Below are 19,913 nucleotides of genomic sequence, written 5' to 3' on the forward strand. Positions count from 1 at the left end.
GTACAAAATTTTCACTGAACATCTTCTTTCCCTCGATACCACTAATTTTTTTTTTTTTTTTTTTTTTTTTTTTGAGACAGAGTTTCACTTTGTCATCCAGGCTGGAGTGCAGTGGCACAATCTCAGCTCACTGCAAACTTCACCTTCCGGGTTCAAGTGATCCTCCTGCCTCAGCCTCCCCAGTAGCTGGGATTACAAGCATGTGTCACCATGCCTGGCTATTTGTTTTATATTTTTTATTTATTTTATTTTATTTATTTATTATTTATTATTTTTTGAGACAGAGTTTTGCTCTTGTCACCCAGGCTGGAGTGCAATGGCATGATCTCAGCATACTGCAACCTCCAACATCTGGGTTCGAGCGATTCTCCTGCCTTAGCCTCCTGAGTAGCTGGTACTACAGGTGTGCACCACTAGGCCCAGCTAATTTTTTTTTTTTTTTTTTGAGACAGAGTCTTGCTCTGTTGCCAGGCTGGAGTGCAGTGGCGTGATCTTGGCTCACTGTAACCTCTGCCTCCTAAATTAAAGCGATTCTCCTGCCTCAGCCTCCCATGTAGCTAGGATTCCAGTGAATACTTCCTATACCTGGCCAATTTTGTATTTTAGTGGAGATAGGGGTTTCACTATGTTGCAGGATGGTCTTTTTTTTTTTTTTTTTTTTGGCAGGCCGAGGTCACCAAGCTCTGTCGCCGGGCTGGGTGCGGTGGCGGGATCTCCAGCTCACTGCAAGTTCCACGCCTCCAGTTCACAGCATTCTCCTGCCTCAGCCTCCCGAGTAGCTGGGACTACGGGCGCCTGCCACCACCTCGCCCGGCTAGTTTTTTTGTATTTTTTTTTAGTAGAGACGGGGTTTCACCGTGTTAGCCAGGATGGTCTCAATCTTCTGACCTCGTGATCCGCCCTTCTCGGCCTCCCAAAGTGCTGGGATTACAGGCTTGAGCCACCGCGCCCGGCCGGCCAGGATGGTCTTGATCTCTTGACCTCGTGATCCACCCGCCTCAGCCTCCCAAAGTGCTAGGATTACAGGCATGAGCCACTGCGCCCGCCATTTTTTTTTTTTTTTTTTGTATTTTTAGTAGAGATGGGGTTTCACCACTTTAGCCAAGCTGGTCTCAAACTCCTGACCTCAGGTGATCTGCCAGCGTTGGCCTCCCAAAGTGCTGTGGTTATAGGCATGAACCACCATGCCAAGCCTGTATTTTTGGTAGAAATGGGGTTTCACCATGTTGGCCAGGCTGGTCTCAAACTCCTGACCTCAAGTGACCTGCCGCCTCTGCCTCCCAAAGTGTTGGGATTACAGGTGTGAGCCACGGTGCCCGGCCAATATTTGATTCCTACCTTTTATATCCCTTGCAATTTCTGTTTTGCTTTGATCAACTGATTTTGTCCTATAAGTTTCTGTGCTCTCTTTTAGTGAGGATGAGACTATGGCGTTAGCCTCAGAATTGTAGAAAAACTCAATTTAAAATTGTTAAAGGAGAAGATAGAAAAGGACATTAGCTTGTATGGAAGAAGAGGGTTTGTCATTCTAACCATTCTGGAGTGGATGAAAGTTAAATGTGAATTAGAATTATTGAGTCTCGGTGTCTTTTTTCTATTTGTGCTATTTCTCTCTTCCCTTGTCTCTCTTCACCACCTTGTTGAGCATTCCCCATGGCTTTGCTTGGGTAAAAGCCAGACAACCAGTCACTGCAAGAGCACCCAACCCCTCCCTTGATTCTACCCTTCATTTGTGTCTAGATTTCACTCGCCTGTATCTATCTCCATTACATTTTCTTTGTATCTACTGACTCAGGGATACAGATCTTCTTCCAATACAGAGTGTGATTGCAGCACAATTACAATTGAAACAAAAAGGAGAAGCTGACTTCGCTGAAAATATGCCATATTCATTCTGAATTCCTTTAAACTGCAGCACATATGCTTGTAATCATGACAATACGAATTTGTAAGAAAAGGAAGAGAAAAAAGATCTGCCTTCCTTCACTGCAATATGGCATCACACATGACGATCAGAGACTGAATGTACAAATAAATTAACAATGGTTGGACCATATATAAAAAAAAATAGAACTCTGAATTATGCAGCAACCTGCCTTGGAAACTAACTTCTTTATCTACAATAAATAGTTCAGGACACCAGCCTGCTACAAGTTGCGGGGACCCATTTGAAACACGAGAGTTGATATGAAGATTATTTTAAACTGAAGATATCTGAGATTCAACAGATACAGAGGATAGCATCCTTGGAGCTTGTCTTATCTGATTAACAGCAGCAACTTCTGAAAAATGAGGCTACATAAATCTCCTCTCCTGGGGAGTTTCATGGCCATGAAGAAGACGGAAAGACCACCCACATCTGCATAAACAAACATTATAGCAAATTTTCTTAACTCCTGTTTGTTCTCCTAAAAACTCATTTGTTTTCCTAAAGAAACCTATTTGTTCTATGAGAGCCGTTTCTGCCCTCTCCCTTTTCTCTACTAAATTAGGTATATGAACCTCTAACTTCAATTAGCAAGCTACTTCTTCATTGTATGCGAAGAACACTTTTTTTTTTCCTTTTTAATCTTTCTTTCCTCAGTATAGCCCCAGGTACTGAAGATAAGAAAAGAATATAGAGAAGTTTTTCTTCTGACAGATTTGCTGGAAGCCAGGTTGCTATCGTTAGTAACAATCCAGGAGGCTAACGGATAACTTCTGTAACAACTGGCCCCCCACGGCCAGGACTTGATTAATAACTGACATCTACCCTAATTTTTGTGCCTACATCCAATTTAAGACCAAACAGAGAAAGTGAAACATGCACCCCCTAACTGATCATGCAGTATGCCCCTACTTCTGTTTAGCCCGTCTACGGCTTCTCCGTGGCAGCAGCCTCCAATCAGGATACATCTGAACCCTTCCCTCCTCACCCGCCACCCCACTATAAAGCATTCTCATTCCTCTGCCTTTGAATCACTGCCAAAACACAGCGACAGTAGCTGACTCCCTTGTAGTATAGCAGGCTGTGAAAAAATAGCATTTGCATTTCTCATTTGATTGGTCATTTATTTCTATAACCATGTGTTTCATTCATGCAATTCAGAAGTTTCTTTGGAATAATTGCAGAGTAAACTAAAAAGTATTTATTTGCCATGATACTTTCTATATATTTTCTGCTTATTTAAGTTCCCTACTGAGGTTTTGAAATTCTCCCTGATGCTGGTAGTACAAAAATCTTATTTGAAGCAAATCAATTAATCCTGAAGATGACTGAAAGATCAATATGAGATAGCTGCAGATAAACCAACTACTCTCTAAGCTCTAGGACACCTTTGAACAGCACAAACATTCTGCATTTTAATACAAGTATTTACACACTGATTTCAGTTGTAAAGAAATGAGAAACTTCAAGTATAAAAAGCTTGGGACTATGAAAACCAAGCATTTTGTCTAAACATCTTTTGTTATTGTTCTTGTTAAAAAAAAGAAGGCTTCGGGCCTGGTGGCGCCTGCCTGTAGTCCCAGCTACTCGGGAGGCTGAGGCAGGAGAATCGCTCGAATCCAAGAGGTAGAGGTTGCAGTGAGCCAAGATCGTGTCACTGCACTCCAACCTGGGCGACAGAGTGAGACTCCATCTCCGGGTGGGCGGGGGGGTGGGGAAAGGCTTTCAGACATTTTGTAAAGTTTTAAATTTGAAGCATCCTTTGTCAATAGCTTCCCTATCCTCCCCCCACACACATGTGCACACACCCTACCGCCACCGCCACTAAAAATTGAATAGAGAGTAAATGTCCCAGCTAGACATTAAAGGCTAGAGCAATTAAAATGTCATTAGATACTAGACAGATTAACGTTTATGCTAATGATCAACACAAAGAGATTTGGGAATCAAGCCTTGCCCTCAACTATTCTGAAGTGGGCTAGTGCAAATGGACTCAGGCCCTGGAGCAAAAGTTGGGGCCAGGGGCCATGGTGAGTGCTGGAATACATCACAGATATTATATTTTATTGTATAATTAAGCTGCTAATTCAGTCGTGAGAGCCTGAGGCATGATTTAGAGTAACTGGTGATAGTTCTCCCTGGGAATGCTCCAGCCTTAGCTAACCTGGGGCATTTACTTTCTATTCCCTTTCAGTGGTGGTGGTGATGGGGTGTGTGTGCTGTAAAAGAAACCGATAATTTGGTAGATAGATAATTTTTGTAGAAAGCCACAAAATGACCTTGTGAATCTCTTCTAATTTCCAAATGCTTCTGATTTGCTTTCATTCCTGGACGTCTAGTCATATCTCCTTTGTCATCAGTACTTCTACTGCTTATTTAGAACTGAAATACATTTATGTATAACTAAACATATGTAAAATATTATTCATGCTGGCTATTTTTTTTTCTCCTAGAATAGTAATTAAAAAAACAAACTTGGCCGGGCGCGGTGGCTCAAGCCTGTAATCCCAGCACTTTGGGAGGCCGGGACGGGCGGATCACGAGGTCAGGAGATCGAGACCATCCTGGCTGACACGGTGAAACCCCGTCTCTACTAAAAAAATACAAAAAACTAGCCGGGCGAGGTGGCGGGTGCCTGTAGTCCCAGCTACTCGGGAGGCTGAGGCAGGAGAATGGCGTGAACCCGGGAGGCGGAGCTTGCAGTGAGCTGAGATCCGGCCACTGCACTCCAGCTCGGGCGACAGAGCGAGACTCCATCTCAAAAAAAAAAATAAAATAAAATAAAATAAAATAAAATAAAATAAAATAAAAAAACAAACTCAAAAAGTAAAGTGAAAACAGCATAGGCTTTGTAGCCAGACAGACCTGAGTTTGATTCTCCACTCCACCTGCATGTAATGATTATTTATGGTTCTGGGGCAGGTCAGCTTTATGTTGACATGTCAGCAAGTTCAGAGCCTATGTGCACCTTATTTTCGTGTGTGTGTGTGTGTGTGTGTGTGTGTGTGTGAGAGAGAGAGAGAGAGAGAGACAGACAGACAGATAGACAGACAGTGTCTTGCTCTGTTGCCCAGGCTAGTGGTGGTGTGATCTCGGCTCACTACAGTATTGACCTCCAGGTCTCAAGCAATCCTTCTGACCTCAGCCTTTGACCTCAGCCTCCTGAGTAGTTGGGACTACAGGTGCATGCTACAGCACCCAGCTGATTCTTTGTTTTTTTGTAGAGATAAGGTCTCACGATGTTGTCCAGGCTAATCTTGAACTCCTGAGCTCAAGCTATCCACCAACATTGGCCTCCCAAAGTGCTGGGATTACAGGCCAGAGCCACCACACCAGGCATTTTTATCATCTTTTAAGTCGCTATAAAATATTTATCTTCCAAAGGTTTTGATAAAAATTAAAACACATAGAATTGTTCAAAGCAAATAGTAGAAGAGAAGTTTAGTTTTCTTATGTCCCTCTCTAACTCCATCTTTTGGTCTTACAAAAGATGCCTGCTAACTTTCTTTTTTTTTTTTTTTTTTGAGACAGAGTCTCGCTCTGTCGTCCAGGCTAGAGTGCAGTGGCCGGATCTCAGCTCACTGCAAGCTCCGCCTCCCGGGTTTACGCCATTTTCCTGCCTCAGTCTCCTGGGTAGCTGAGTTCAAGTCTCAAACATCAATTGCCTCATTATAACTAGGCCCTCGTAACCATTTATTCTTTGGGAAACTCAAGCTCACTTTTTTGAGGTTTGGTTATTTTTTTTTTTTCACCGCGGCCTTCTTTTCATTTCTACTGCCTGGCAGGACTGGGAGGAGATGGCAGTACCCAGCTACATGCTTCACATCCACTGGTCAAAGTATAGGCTTGTTCGTAATGGATTATACTGAGAAATACAGCAAATGACTCTGTGTTCTGTGACTCCTGTCCCTCCATACACCCACCTGCATACTTCCTGTCACGGCTATGAACTATGAAACTTGATAGGCTATGAGTTTATAGGTTTCTTTCTTTCCTTTTTTTTTGAGACAAGGTCTTATTCTGTCACTCAGGCGGGAGTGCAATGGTGCAATCACGGCTCACTGCAGGCTTGGCTTCCTGGGCTCAGGTGATTCTCCCATCCTAGCCCCCTGAGTAGCTGGACTACAGAAGTGCACCACCACACTTGGTTAATTTTTTCGTATTTTTGGTAGAGAGAGGGTTTTGCTATGTTGCCCAGGCTAGTCTTGAACTTCTGGGCTCAAGTGTTCTGCCCATCTCGGCTTCCCACAGTGCTGGGATTACAGGTGAGCCACCACGTCCTTTTGTGATAAAGCTAATTAAGCGAGAGCAATAGAAAAAGCAATAGAGAAGGCATTCTCTCCCCTGCCCCCATTAGTTATCACTTAATTAAAACTATTCCCGTTTTCTAGATGAATAAATTGAACCTGTTGACAAACGTGTACGGCTGCTTTGAAAGGCATGGGAATGCCTTTAAACCTTAAGCATGTGCTCCATTTTTTTGGTGTTAAAACATAGTGCTCATGCCTGTAATCCCAGCACTTTGGGAGGCCGAGGCAGGCAGATTGCCTGAGGTCAGGAGTTCAAGACCAGCCTGACCGACATGGTGAAACCCTGTCTCTACTAAAAATACAAAAGTTAGCTAGGCGTGGTGGTGGGTGCCTGTAATCCCAGCTAGTCGGGAGGCTGAGGCAGGAGAATCGCTTGAACCCAGGAGGGGGAGGTTGCAGTGAGCCGAGACTGGGCCATTGCACTCTAGTCTAGGCAACAAGAGTGAAACTCTGTCTCAAAAAAACAAAAACAAAAACATAGCTACTTATCTGCATTATCACAACATGAAGTTGAGTACACTCCAGCTAGCACAGCCATTTTTAGTGAACAGTTTCAGCCTGGATCATAATTCCCTCAGGCTCAATTCTTTAGGTTTTAGCAGCTTACGTGTACACAGTATAGAGAAGGGCTTTGTTTGGGGTTTGGAAAACAGGAAATCATTAGGCATCTTTAAAATGTTCAGAATATTTGAATGAATGCAACTGCACTGCAACTTGCTAATGTAAAATATTAGATGAACCCTAAGTAACAACAACAGCTTGGAGAGACTCTAATAGTCCCTCTTTAATTTTGTTGCTGACACCTGGCAACATTTGGAACTATAAATAGAGTAGCAGGGACAGGGAAGAAAGCCAAAGAGATTTCCTGTTGCTGTCTCAATACATAAAATGAGGTCTTTAAAGAAAGAAGAAGAAAAATCACATCTGGAAAAAAATCAGGGGCCCATTCTACTGAAAAATGCACCTGCTATAGGCTCTAGCAGAGTATATTGTAGTTTAAACACCCTGAATTCTGGTTAGATTTATAGGACTTGCCATAATTATGCGTGAAGCTGCAGGAAGCTGCTTAATTGTTCCAATATTAAAACTTGATTTAGACCCCCAAGACTCCAGGCCATAAAATTAGGGTGCAGGAGCACTGCCTCCTCTATTTGGGTTTCCATTCCCAATTATCTAACGTTGGATAAAGCAGAGGGAGTAGAACAAAGAAGGGAGGTAGAGGGTTACAAAATGGCCTTGACTGGGCCCTGGGTAAGGATCTAATTGGTGGCGTCAGCAAAGTAACCTATAGCCAGAGGGTATTCTAAAAATTCTGCTTAATAGATAGACTATTAAATTTACTACCAGGCAGACAGAAACAGAATCTCTGCCTCTGTCTCATGTGAATTGGCTTCTTCCTTAATTCTCCCTCTTTCAGAAATCTAGGAATATATGAAGCAGAAATCATGACTTTTGGTAGACTGAATCATCTGTTAGCAATTGTGAAGGTGTCAAGAGCATAAACCGAGAACGTTAAGCAGACTGGGCTTCAGTCTCAGCCCTGCTTCCACTAGCCTTGTTATTTTTTTATTTTTTATTTTTTTTTTTGACGGAGTTTCACTCTTGTCTCCCAGGCTGGAGTATAGTGGTGAGATCTTGGCTCACTGCAACCTCCACCTCCTGGGTTCAAGTGATTCTTCTGCCTCAGCCTCCGGAGTAGCTGGGATTACAGGTGCGCGCTACCATATCTGGCTGGCTAATTTTTGTAGTTTTAGTAGAGACGGGGTTTCGCCATGTTGGGCAGGCTGGTCTTGAATCCTGACCTCAGGTGATCTGCCCACCTTGGCCTCCCAAAGTGCTGGGATTATAGGCGTGAGCCACCGCGCCTGGCCTAGCCTCATGATCTTACTTTGGCTTCCCAAGTCTTGGTTTTCAAAAATCCTCACCTCATAAATACGCGGTGAGAATTAAATAAGATGATCCCCATCAAGAGCCTAGTGTAGTGCTGATGCTTAACCCCTTTTAGTTTCTTCCCTTCCCCTGAATACTGAGACATTTATTTTTTGGATAAATTTACTTAAGTTTTTTTTTTTCTTTATTATTTTAACATTGCTGTAATGCCAGAAGAGAAAAAAAAAATCACAATGTTTTCTTACACGGGAGAAACTCCAGCCATCTCAAATTTAGGAGTAAATTTAATGATGCACAAGTCTAAAACATTTCTCTATAGCCAAGTTTCTAATCCTTGTCTTGTACCAAAGGAGTCTAAGAGATTCGAGCATAATATTCAGCTATTTTAATAGGATTTCTAAGACTGTGAATTGGCTTATTAAACAGGAAGCTCCTTCTTTTCATGCTGGGGTTGAAAGTCAACAATTTTTCCTGAGGATTATAGAATTATCTTTTATACTGTATTTCATAAACTGTTATAAGAACTAAGGAACTCAATAAATGTTAAATATTGATATCAAATGTGAGTTTTCTTCTTCTTCTTCTTTTTTTTTTTTTAACACAAATGTATTAAACTGTGAATCTTTAAGTTTCTCTATCCAAGTCATTTATCCCAATTTAGTCTAGCAAAAAAAAAAAAAAAAAACAAAAACAAACAAACTGAAAAACTCACAAAATCCTTTATTTGCAAGCGGTCAAGCAAAACCAAATTGACACAGAAGAGGGATACCCTCTTCTTTTTTTTTTTTTTTTTGAGACTGAGTCTGGCTCTGTCGCCCAGGCTGGAGTGCAGTGGCCGGATCTCAGCTCACTGCAAGCTCCGCCTCCCGGGTTTACGCCATTCTCCTGCCTCAGCCTCCGGAGTAGCTGGGACCACAGGCGCACGCCACCTCGCCCGGCTAGTTTTTTGTATTTTTTAGTAGAGACGGGGTTTCACCGTGTTAGCCAGGATGGTCTCGATCTCCTGACCTTGTGATCCGCCCGTCTCAGCCTCCCAAAGTGCTGGGATTACAGGCTTGAGCCACCGCGCCCGGCTAGGGATACCCTCTTCTTTGCGACATTTTCTCTGCACGTGACCCAGCCTGAGCAGGACTCTAGCTTCTATCAGTTTTCTTTTATTAACCTCCGATAGCAGCCTCCACACTAGTTGCTCCAAATCAAATCTTTCCATGCTATGGAGCAGTAAAAGATTCTGTGTGTCACAGAACTTTGCAGGGAAAGTTTCGGTGCATCCATACCAGAAGAAAAGTGATGTTTATTACCATATGTTATCAGTGTTGAGACACACATTTAACATTTCTGAAATTGGGATGTGTCTAGGGCATCATATATGAACGATCTTACCGTCTAGGGCATCTTACGTTAATTGTCAGCTGGGTAGATGTGACTAGTTGCCGTTGCCCAGGTATGAGAGTCCTACATTGTTAGGACTTGTTTCGCTGTTGTTGCCCAGGCTGGAGTGCAATGGCGCAATCTCGGCTCACTGCAACCTCTGCCTCCCGGGTTGAAGTGATTCTTCTGCCTCAGCGTCCCAAATAGCTGGGATTACATACCTGTGCCATCATGCTTTGCTAATTTTTTTGTATTTTTAGTAGAGACAGGGTTTCTCCATGTTGGTCAGGCTGGTCTCAAACTCCCAACTTTAGGTGATCCGCCTGCCTTGGCCTCCCAAAGTGCTGGGATTACAGGCATGAGCCACTGCGCCTGGCCGAGAGTCCCACATTATTATTCCTGGTGGAGTGACTGGGAAACTGCAACTCCTCAGCATTGCAACCAATGGATCATTTCAGGAACATTTGAGAAAGACTATAAATCCTGGTTGTGGATTAGAAATCTTATACTGACACTTTATAGTGAGATGAGATAAGTCCCCAGAGATCACAGTGTTCTTTTGCTCTGATGGTATAATGGACAAAGTTGGTGGAAAAGCTTGGGCATCAGTAATACTGAGTTGAAAAGTAATTCAGAAAATCCAACCTGTGAATGTGAGGAAATATTAGGAATATCTTGACCAATTTATTTTACTTACATCTTCCTTTTAATAAAAGCACAAGAATGCATGTAGATGGTATTTAAAGCCATGAGATAGCATGAGATCACCAAAGGAGTGAAGACAAAGGAGGAGGCGGGCACAGTGGCTCACACCCGTAATCTCAGCACTCTGGGAGGCTGAGGCTGGCGAATTGCTTGAGCTCTGGAGTTTAAGATGACTCTGGGCATGAACTGGTGAAATTCACATGGTGAAACCCCATCTCTACAGAAAATACAAAAACATTATCCAGGTGAGATGGTGTGTGCTTGTAATCCCATTTACCTGGGAGGCTGAGATGGGAGGATTGATAAAGCACGTGAGTTCAAGGCTGCAGTGAGCCATGATCCAGCCCTTGTACTCGAGCCTGGGAGACAGTGTGAGACCTTCTCTCAAAACAAAACAAAACAAAACAAAACATCAGAAAAAAACCAAAAAACCAAAGGAGTTAGGTATCCTGAAAGCTAGGACAGAAAGCATTTCAAGAAGGGGAGAGGCATCAGGTTAGTCAAATGCTTCGAAGAGGTCAAATATGATGGCTGAGGATTGACTAGTGAATTTAGCCATATGGATGTTACTGAAGACCTGATAGGTGCAGTTTGGTGTTTGCTGTGGGGCTGGACTGATTGTAGTGGGATCTAAAGAGAATTCTAGGGGAGGAATAGCAGACTGGGAGTATAGATAATTATTTCAAAGAATTTTCCTGTTTTTTATTTATTTTATTTTTATTTTTTCTGAAGACAGAGTCTCGCTCTGTCACCCAGGCTGGAGTGCAATGACACGATCTCGGCTCACTGCAACCTTTGCCTCCTGGGTTCAAGCGATTCTCCTGCCTCAGCCTCCCGAGTAGCTGGGACTACAAAAAACTGCTACTACGCCCAACAAATTGTTTTTGTATTTTTAGTAGAGACGGGGTTTCACCATATTGACCAGGCTGGTCTTGAACTGCTGACCTTGTGATCTGCCTGCCTTGACCTCCCAAAATGCTGGAATTATAGGCGCAAGCCACTGCCCCCAGCCAGAATTTTCCTGTGTTTTTAAAAAAGAAGGCTGGGCACGGTGGCTTACGCCTGTAATCCCAGCACTTTGGGAGGCCGAAGGGTGGGGGGGGCGGATCACAAGGTCAAGAGATCGAGACCATCCTGGCCATCATGGTGAAACCCCATCTCTACTAAAAATACAAAAATTAGCTGGGCATGGTGGCTTACGCCTGTAGTCCCAGCTACTCGAGAGGCTGAGGCGGGAGAATTGCTTGAACACAGGAAGTGGACGTTGCAGTGAGCCAAGGTCGTTCCACTGCACTCCAGCCTGGTAACAGAGCGAGTATCCGTCTGAGAAAAAAAAAAAAAAAAGAAAGAAAAAGAAGAGAAATGAGAACATAGCTAGAACAGAAGTAGTTTTGTTTTTGTGTATTGATAGCAAAACAGAGTGTTGATAAAATTGTCCAACTGAGGCTGGGTGTGGTGGCTCACTCCTGTAATCCCAGCACTTCTGGAGGCCGAGGCAGGCAGATCACCTGAGGTCAGGAGTTAGAGACCGGCTTGGCCAACATGGCAAAACCATGTCTCCACTAAAACTACAAAAATTAGCTGGACATGGTGGCAGGAGCCTGTAATCCCAGCTATTCCAGAGGCTGAGACAGGAGAATCACTTGAACGCAGGAGATGGAGATTGCACTGAACTGAGATTACACCACTGCACCCCAGCCTGAGTGACAGAGCGAGACACTGTCTCAAACAAAAACAAAACGAAACAGAGCTGCTGAAGTCATTTCTATTTTAGAAAGGTTGTAGGCATGAGTTTTTCTACATATTAACGACAATTTATGGTAATTTGTGAAATGTTTTTCTGTTTCCAGGAGGCGGAGATTGCACTGAACTGAGATGGTGCCACTGCACTCTAGCCTGGGAAACACAGCAAGACTTCGTCTCAAAAAACTAAAAAAAAAAAATTGTCCAACTGAAAGAGGAGAAAAAAAATTAGAGAGGAGAGATTTGCCTAGGCTGGTGCAGGTTGTAGTGGGCAAGTGGAAAAACTGGGTTTCGTAAGGAGCTACTGAAAATTCATTTTTCAGACTTGCCAATCATGTTTTGTGCCATTCTCTCATGTTCTTCTCTTTGCCCGAGTCCATTCTGTCTTTCATTGATAGCAACTCCCATTTTTATCTATTCAGTAAAGTGTTTTCTTTTTATCCCAGCTCATGAATTCAGAAATCTCCCTCTCCTCTGAATTCATTGCTCTTGTAATCTGTTCCATTAAATTGATTATTAGTCATTTTTTTCTATGCACAGCTGTCTTTTCCATTAAATTGTAAGCCCCTTGATAGTAGAAATCATGCCCCGCCTATGGTAAGTACCCAGTAAAGCTCGCTGACTCTGTCTCTGCCACTTTCACTGAGAATGATTTCCTTCCTTATAATCCCCTAAGGAGAAAAGCCTATTATTACTCTCCAGGTGAAGGTCCTTCATGTGTTAAAAAGTACTATTAAACTGCTGCTTGGTCTTATCTATTTCATTCTTTATTTTAATTCTCTGTTTTCTTCTCTACTTTTTAAATTCTGTTTTTGGTTTCTTTCCTTTGACACCTCTCCACATGCATGTCTTTTTGTTTTCATTCTCCTTTTTAAATGTTCTTCCTTTGTTCCTTTATTCCTCTGTGAGTTTAACTGGGGAATCAAAGACGTGTGCAGAACATGGGAACCCAGAGCAGACTGAGGAGTAGCTGCTTTCTACCAGAGTGAGGACAAAGTGTGGGGGCGCTGACCAGATCGTGGAGCGGGGGGTGTGTGGGTGTATGCGTGTGCGTATGTGTATGTATATGTGTGTGTGCATGTGTGTGTTTGTGTATGTGTGTTTATGTGTACGTGTGTGTGTTGACATTCCAGGTAAAGGGAAGAATGTGTAAAAAGGTACAGAGATAAAACCATGACATTTTGTCTCATACATAGTTAGATATTTATTCTGTAGCCCTCAAATATTTGTTAAATGAATAAATCAATGAGTTAACTACTCTCATAACGATCAATCAATTTTTTTTCTTTTTTTTTGAGACAGAGTCTCCCTCTGTCGCTCATGCTGGAGTGCAATAGCACAATCTCGGCTCACTGCAACCTCCGCCTCCCAGGCTCAAGTGATTCTCCTGCTCAGCCTCCCGAGTAGCTGGGATTACAGGCATGTGCCACCGGGGCTGGCTAATTTTGTATTTTTAGTAGAGACGGGGTTTCACCACGTTGGCCAGGCTGGTCTTGAACTCCTGACCTCAGGTGATCCACCCGCCTCAGCCTCCCAAAGTGCTGGGATTACAGGTGAGAGCCACAGCACCCGGCCTCAATCAATTTTTTTTCTGTCAATGAGGGCTAACCACCAGTTTTCTTTCTATGTAAACACAGGTACAGGCGCATCTTTTATTTATTTATTTATTTATTTATTTATTTTTAAGGAAGCTTTAGGGGATTTGGGATAGCCCTTACTTTTTTTTTTTTTTTTTGACAAGGTCTTGCTTTGTCACCCAGGCTGGAGTGCAGTGGTGATCCCAGCTCACTGCAATCTCTACCTCCCTGGTTCAAGCGATTCTCGTGCCTCAGTCTCCTGAGTACTGGGATTACAGGTGCACACCACCATGCTTGGCTGATTTTTGTATTTTTAATACAAATGGGATTTCGCCATGTTGGCCAGGCTGGCCTCGAACTCCTGGCCTCAAGTGATGTGCCTGCCTCGGCCTCCCAAAATGCTGGGATTACAGGCATGAGCCACTGTGTGTGGCCCAGGTTCATCTTTAGAATATGATTTTAGTTATAATCTGTTCACTACCCTAAATTCCCAAGCAGTAATAGTTAATATTAAGTCAACAAGTATGTGAGACAATAGAGCCGAGTGATAAAAAGTTTATACTCAGGATCCATATGCCAGTTCAAATCTCAGCTCTGCCACTTGGCAGCTGAGTGACTTTTGGACAGATCACTTATCCTCTCACCCGTTTCCTTACTTGTAAAATGGAATTAATAATCATATATCTTTCAGCGGGTGGTTACAAAGGTTCAATGACATAAAGTCTTCTAGTAATCCTAATCTTAAATCTAAATCTAAATTTAAATCAATATAAATCTTTTTTTTTTTTTTTTTTTTTTGAGACTCAGCCTGTCGCCCAGGCTGGAGTGCAGTGGCACGATCTCTGCTGACTGCAAGCTCCATCTCCCAGGTTCAGGCCATTCTCCTGCCTCAGCCTCCCGAGTAGCTGGGACTACAGGCGCCCGCCACCACACCCGGCTAAGTTTTTGTATTTTTAGTAGAGACAGGGTTTCACTGTGTTAGCCAGGACGGTCTCGATCTCCTGACCTTGTGATCCACCTGCCTTGGCCTCCCAAAGTGCTGGGATTACAGGCGTGAGCCACTGCATCCGGCCTAAATCAATATAAATCTTAATCTTAATTTTTAAAAAGATGAGTTAACTGAGGTTTAGAGAAGTTAAACAGCTTCCCCACAGCTATCTAGCTAGTAAACAGTTAGGGTTTGGTTCATCTTTACTACATAATCTGTCCACTGTACTGGTAGGAAAGACCTAGACAATAAAATAAGTTGTCTCTACTAATGCTTTTTTTTTTGATGGAGTTTCACTCTTGTTACCAAGGCTGGAGTGCAATGGTGCAATCTCGGCTCACTGCAATCTCTACCTCCATGGATTCAAGCGATTCTCCTGCCTCAGCCTCACCAGTAGCTGGGACTACAGGCGCCCACCAGCACGCCTGACTAATTTTTTGTATTTAATAGAGACTGGGTTTCTCCATGTTAGTCAGGCTGGTCTCGAACTCCTGACCTCAGGTGATCAATTCGCCTCGGCCCGCCGCCAAAAGTGCTGGGATTACAGGCTTGCGCCAACGCCCCGGGGCCTAAAGACCTCTTTTTAACATAAAAAAGGAAAGCTGGAACTAAGGACCATAGCTAGTGGAAGTAAAGTGGTGTTCTTGAGGAAATGACTGTGGGGAGCCAATCTGAGGAGAGAGGAAGTTAATGCAGAAGTAACTAGAATGCCTAAAGGTTCGTGTTCACACAAGCTAAAGAAAAGAGGCAATTGTCAAGAAAGAGGAGGGTAGTGAACGTTCCTCCACTCTGGACTCAACCCACTTCTACTTCCAGAGCTTGTTCTTAGAGGCACTGTCAGCTGGGCACAGTGGCTCAGGCCTGTAATCCCCGCACTTTGGGAGCCCCAGGCGGGCGGATCACGTGAGGTCAGGAATTCGAGACCAGCCTGGTTAATTCTACTAAAAACACAAAAAATTAGCCAGGCATGGTGGCACGCCTGTAATCCCAGGTACTCTGGAGGCTGAGGCAGGAGAATCGCTTGAACCCGGGAGGTGGAGGTTGCAGTGAGCCGAGATCTCGCCATTGCACTCCAGCCTGGGCAACAGGAGCGAAACTCCATCTCGAAAATAAATAAATAGATAGATAGATAGATGCACTGTCTTGGAAAACCTAAAGACCATATTCCCGTTAGAAAATAAAAATTATTTCCAGACTCTCCTTGCCAAGTTATGACGCGGACATTACATGAGGAAACAAAGCAGGATGGGTGGCCTTGTTTCTAAGCCCCATTTCCAATCTTCATTTCCAAGGATTTATTGCCATCATTTTTCTTGCAAATGACCAAATTATTTAATTATGCTGTCTAAGAATGGCAGAGCTATAAACCTTAATTATTCAACAATTTACCCGTTTAAAGTCGTTACTGGGACAATATTTTGACAATTTTCAGGAGCTATTCTGGTATCTCTACTATTTCCATATATATTTTTTTTCTTTTTCTTTTTGAGATGGAGTCTTACTCTGTCGCCCTGGCTGGAGTGCAGTGGCGCGATCTCAGCTCACTGCAAGCTCCACCTCCCAGGTTCAGGCGATTCTCCTGCTTCAGCCTCCTTAGTAGCTGGGGCTACAGGCACATGCCACCACACAGGGCTAATTTTTGTATTTTTAATGGAGACGGGGTTTCACCATGTTGGCCAGGCTGGTCCCAAACTCCTGGCCTCAAGTGATCCGCCCGCCTCGAACTCCCAAAGTGCTGGGATTACAGTCGTGTGCCACCATGCCCAACGGGGTTTTGCCATATTGGCCAGGCTGGTCTCCAACTCCTGACCTCAAGTGATCTGGCCGCTTCGGCCTCCCAAAGTGTTGGGATTACAGGCGTGAGCTACCGCGCCCGGCCTCTATTCCCATATTCCTCTCCCTTTTCATCATAATCCTGAAAGAAGAAGTCTAGAAAGAAAAAAAAAAAAATGGAAGTAAGGTTTTGGGGGCGCGGGCTGCAGCTTTCGCTGGGCACGTGGTGTGAGCAGCCTGAACCCCGTGCTTACTTACGCAGGGCTTTCTTCCCGTCTGTGCTTGGCGCTGCTCAGAAATGCGCTCTCCTCTTGCACCGCCTGCTGCGCTCTCCTCTTGCACCGCCTGCTGGGCTCACCACTAGGCGCCTCAGCTCCGAGGAGCGGAAATGCTGTGTGTTTCTAGGGAGGGGAAAATGGAACCCTCCACCGAAAGGCAACATCAGTCATTTAACATTTTGGCAACGAAAACTGTAAGTCATGAGGCATTAGATGGAGGTATATACAGTGCAATTCCAACAGAAAAAGTGGATGGAACATGTTGTTATGTTGCTACTTACAGAGATACCTTTGGGCTTGATTAGATAGAAAACCTAACAAACAACCTGTTAAAAGATTTTAAAATTTTCTACATTCAAAAGAAAACTTCAAAGAATTTTCTTGGAATGTTGAGGAGTACTTCAAAGCTACTCCAGAGTGCTGGATAGCAGCAAAGGAAACAGAAAAATTAAATAGGAATCTGGTCCATGATGAAACATGGACACATTCCTGGTTGGGCACCAGAAGAGAAAAATTACAAGTAGCATTACTGGCATTCCTCTGTGGTTAATTATGAATTTGCAATTGCTCTGGTACTAAAGCATCATCCTGAGGATCCTAGGCTTTTGGAAATTAGTGTAGTGCCACTATCAGGTCTCTTGGAACAAATATTGCAGCTTATGGGAACAAATATCAATGGAAACCCATATGGGTTAGGAAGGAAGAAGCATCCACAATATGTTAGACCACATGGACCATTTCAAATAAGAAACCTGCCTACATTGGGCCGGGTGTGGTGGCTCATGCTTGTAATCCCAGCACTTTGGAAGGCTGAGGTCGGAGGATCACTTGAGGTCAGGAGTTCGAGACCAGCCTGGCCAACGTGGCGAAACTCCGTCTCCACTAAAAATACAAAAATTAGCTGAGCATGGTAGCGGGCTCTTGTAATACCAGCTACTCAGGAAGCTAAGCCAGGAGAATCGCTTGAACCCAGGAGGCAGAGGCTGCAGAGAGCAGAGTTGCACTACTACACTACAGCCTGGGTGACAGAGCGAGACACCGACTCAAAAAAAAAAAAAAAGAAACCTGCCTCCATTGAAGCACAATGATCTGTTGTCCTGGTTTGAAAGCCGCAGAGTAGGTAAAGTGGAAGGAATAGTATGGGATTACAGTGATGGCTGTTTAATTAAGGTCCATTACCATCAGCTATCATCTTTGTTTACACTGGCCAATTGCAGATGTTTATATGAATTCAAAACCAGTTCTTATCAATATGAAATTTAACAAATATGACTATGCTTTTAGTACTGTTTAATAATTTTTTTAAATCAGAAATTTAGTAGGCTTAAAGATACAATACTTGTCATATAAAGTGCAATTAAAATTAGTTTTATTTATTTATTTTTTGGAGACAGGGTCATCCATGCTGGAGTGTAGTGGTGTACTCACAGTTCACTGCAGCCTCGACTTCCCAGGCTTAAATGATCCTCTCACCTCAGCCTCCTGAGTAGCTGGGATTACAGGGGCGTGCCACCATGCCTGGTTAATGTTTTTAATTTTTAAAATTTTTCTTTTTTTTTTTTTTTTTTTTTTGTGAGACGGAGTCTCGCTCTGCCGCCCAGGCTGGAGTGCAGTGGCCGGATCTCAGCTCACTACAAGCTCACTCGGGTTCACGCCATTCTCCTGCCTCAGCCTCCCGGGTAGCTGGGACTGGCCGCCACCTCGTCCGGCCTAGTTTTTGTATTTTTTAGTAGAGGCGGGGTTTCACCGTGTTAGCCAGGATGGTCTCGATCTCCTGACCTCGTGATCCATCCATTCGGCCTCCCAAAGTGCTGGGATTACAGGCTTGAACCTGCCCTTGACCTAAAATTTTTCGTAGAGACAGTGTCTCAGTGTGTTGCCTAGTGTGGTCTTGAACTCCTGGACTCAAGTGATCCTCCTGCTTTGGCCTTCCAAAGTGATGGGATTACAGAGGTGAGCCACCTCGCCTGGCCAGAATTAGTTTATTATTAAAAAAAAAAAAAAAAGAGAAGACAAGCCACGAAACAGAAAAAATAATACATCTGTTAAAAACTGCAAAAGATGACTAGGTGCACTGAATCGTTTGAGCTCAGGAGTTCAAGACAAGCCTGAGAAACATGGGGAAACCCCGTCACTACCAAAAATACAAAAATTAGCTGGGCATGTTGGTGTGCCTGTGGTCCCAGATACTTGGGAGGCTGAGGCTAGAGGATGACTTGAGCCCGGGAGGTGGAGGTTATAGTGAGCTGAGATCCACTGCACTCCAGCCTGGGCAACACAGTGAGAACCCATTTCAAAAAAAATTACAAAAGACTGGGAGAAAGCAGACACAAGAATTGGGAAGACTGTGCTATGTGTAGAACCTTCCTGTTCCACTAATAAGGGAATGTGATCTTTGATCGATTGTGTATAGGGAACATATAATGGAAGCATTAAAGGGGTGCATCTTCCTTAATTTTTGCCTCCATTCTACACTTTTAGGTCAGACATTCCCCGAGAGGGGTATTATCAGGCCTAGAGTAGAGACAGATGAGAGGTGGTTGAAATTACTCTGTTGTATAACATAATTAATATAAGCAGTGACTTTATGGGATCCTTTAAAGCTTTTATTTTCTGGGTAAACATTTGTATTTGGGCCAGTGCTGGAAGTAGTGACTGCTTCCCACTCTTTCTGCTTTTCTTCTCTTGATCACCAGTGGCAGGTAGGAAGGAAAGGTTGATGTAGACTCTGGACGTGCCCAGGGAGGGTTTGGGTTGTAGCTGGTCCTCTAATTCCACCTAGAGGTAAGAACTGGATGTGGTCAGGGAGAATCCTCTGGCTACTGCTCTTTTGGCTACAAGCTGGCAGGCTCCTGTTTTACTAAGGAACACGAAAAAGTCCAGAAGAAGGCTTATACACACACACACACACACACACACACACACACGATCATATTTTTTGGTTCATTTAAAAATTTTTTATTGTCATATAATATGCACAATAAAGTGTACCAACCTTAAGTGCTCCATGAACTTTTACATGTGAAAACACCTTTTAATCACAATTCGGTTAAAATTATCTTAATATACGCAGCAGCCCAGAAGGTAATATGAGGTGTGTTTTCAGTAAATACTATCATCCAAAGTAACTAATATTTATTTTTCTACCCAAATATAGATGTACATTGGATTAACTTCTGGTGTGGGCTATTATAAGTTACTTTAAATATTCTTGCATATATATATATATATATACACACACACACACACACACACACATATATATATATATATTTTTTTGAGATAGAGTCTTGCCCTGTTACCCAGGCTGGAGTGCAGTGGCATGATCTTGGCTCACTGCAATCTCCGCCT

General features: G+C 43.4%; 1 pseudogene; it reads left to right on the forward strand.

Annotated features, from left to right (window-relative positions):
- Positions 1 to 16,300: 16,300 nt before the first annotated feature.
- On the forward strand, positions 16,301 to 17,912 carry LOC101022746 (annotated as a pseudogene).
- Positions 17,913 to 19,913: the final 2,001 nt, after the last annotated feature.

The sequence above is a fragment of the Papio anubis genome, chromosome 2 (assembly GCF_008728515.1).
Source record: "Papio anubis isolate 15944 chromosome 2, Panubis1.0, whole genome shotgun sequence".
Classification (NCBI taxonomy): Eukaryota; Metazoa; Chordata; class Mammalia; order Primates; family Cercopithecidae; genus Papio; species Papio anubis.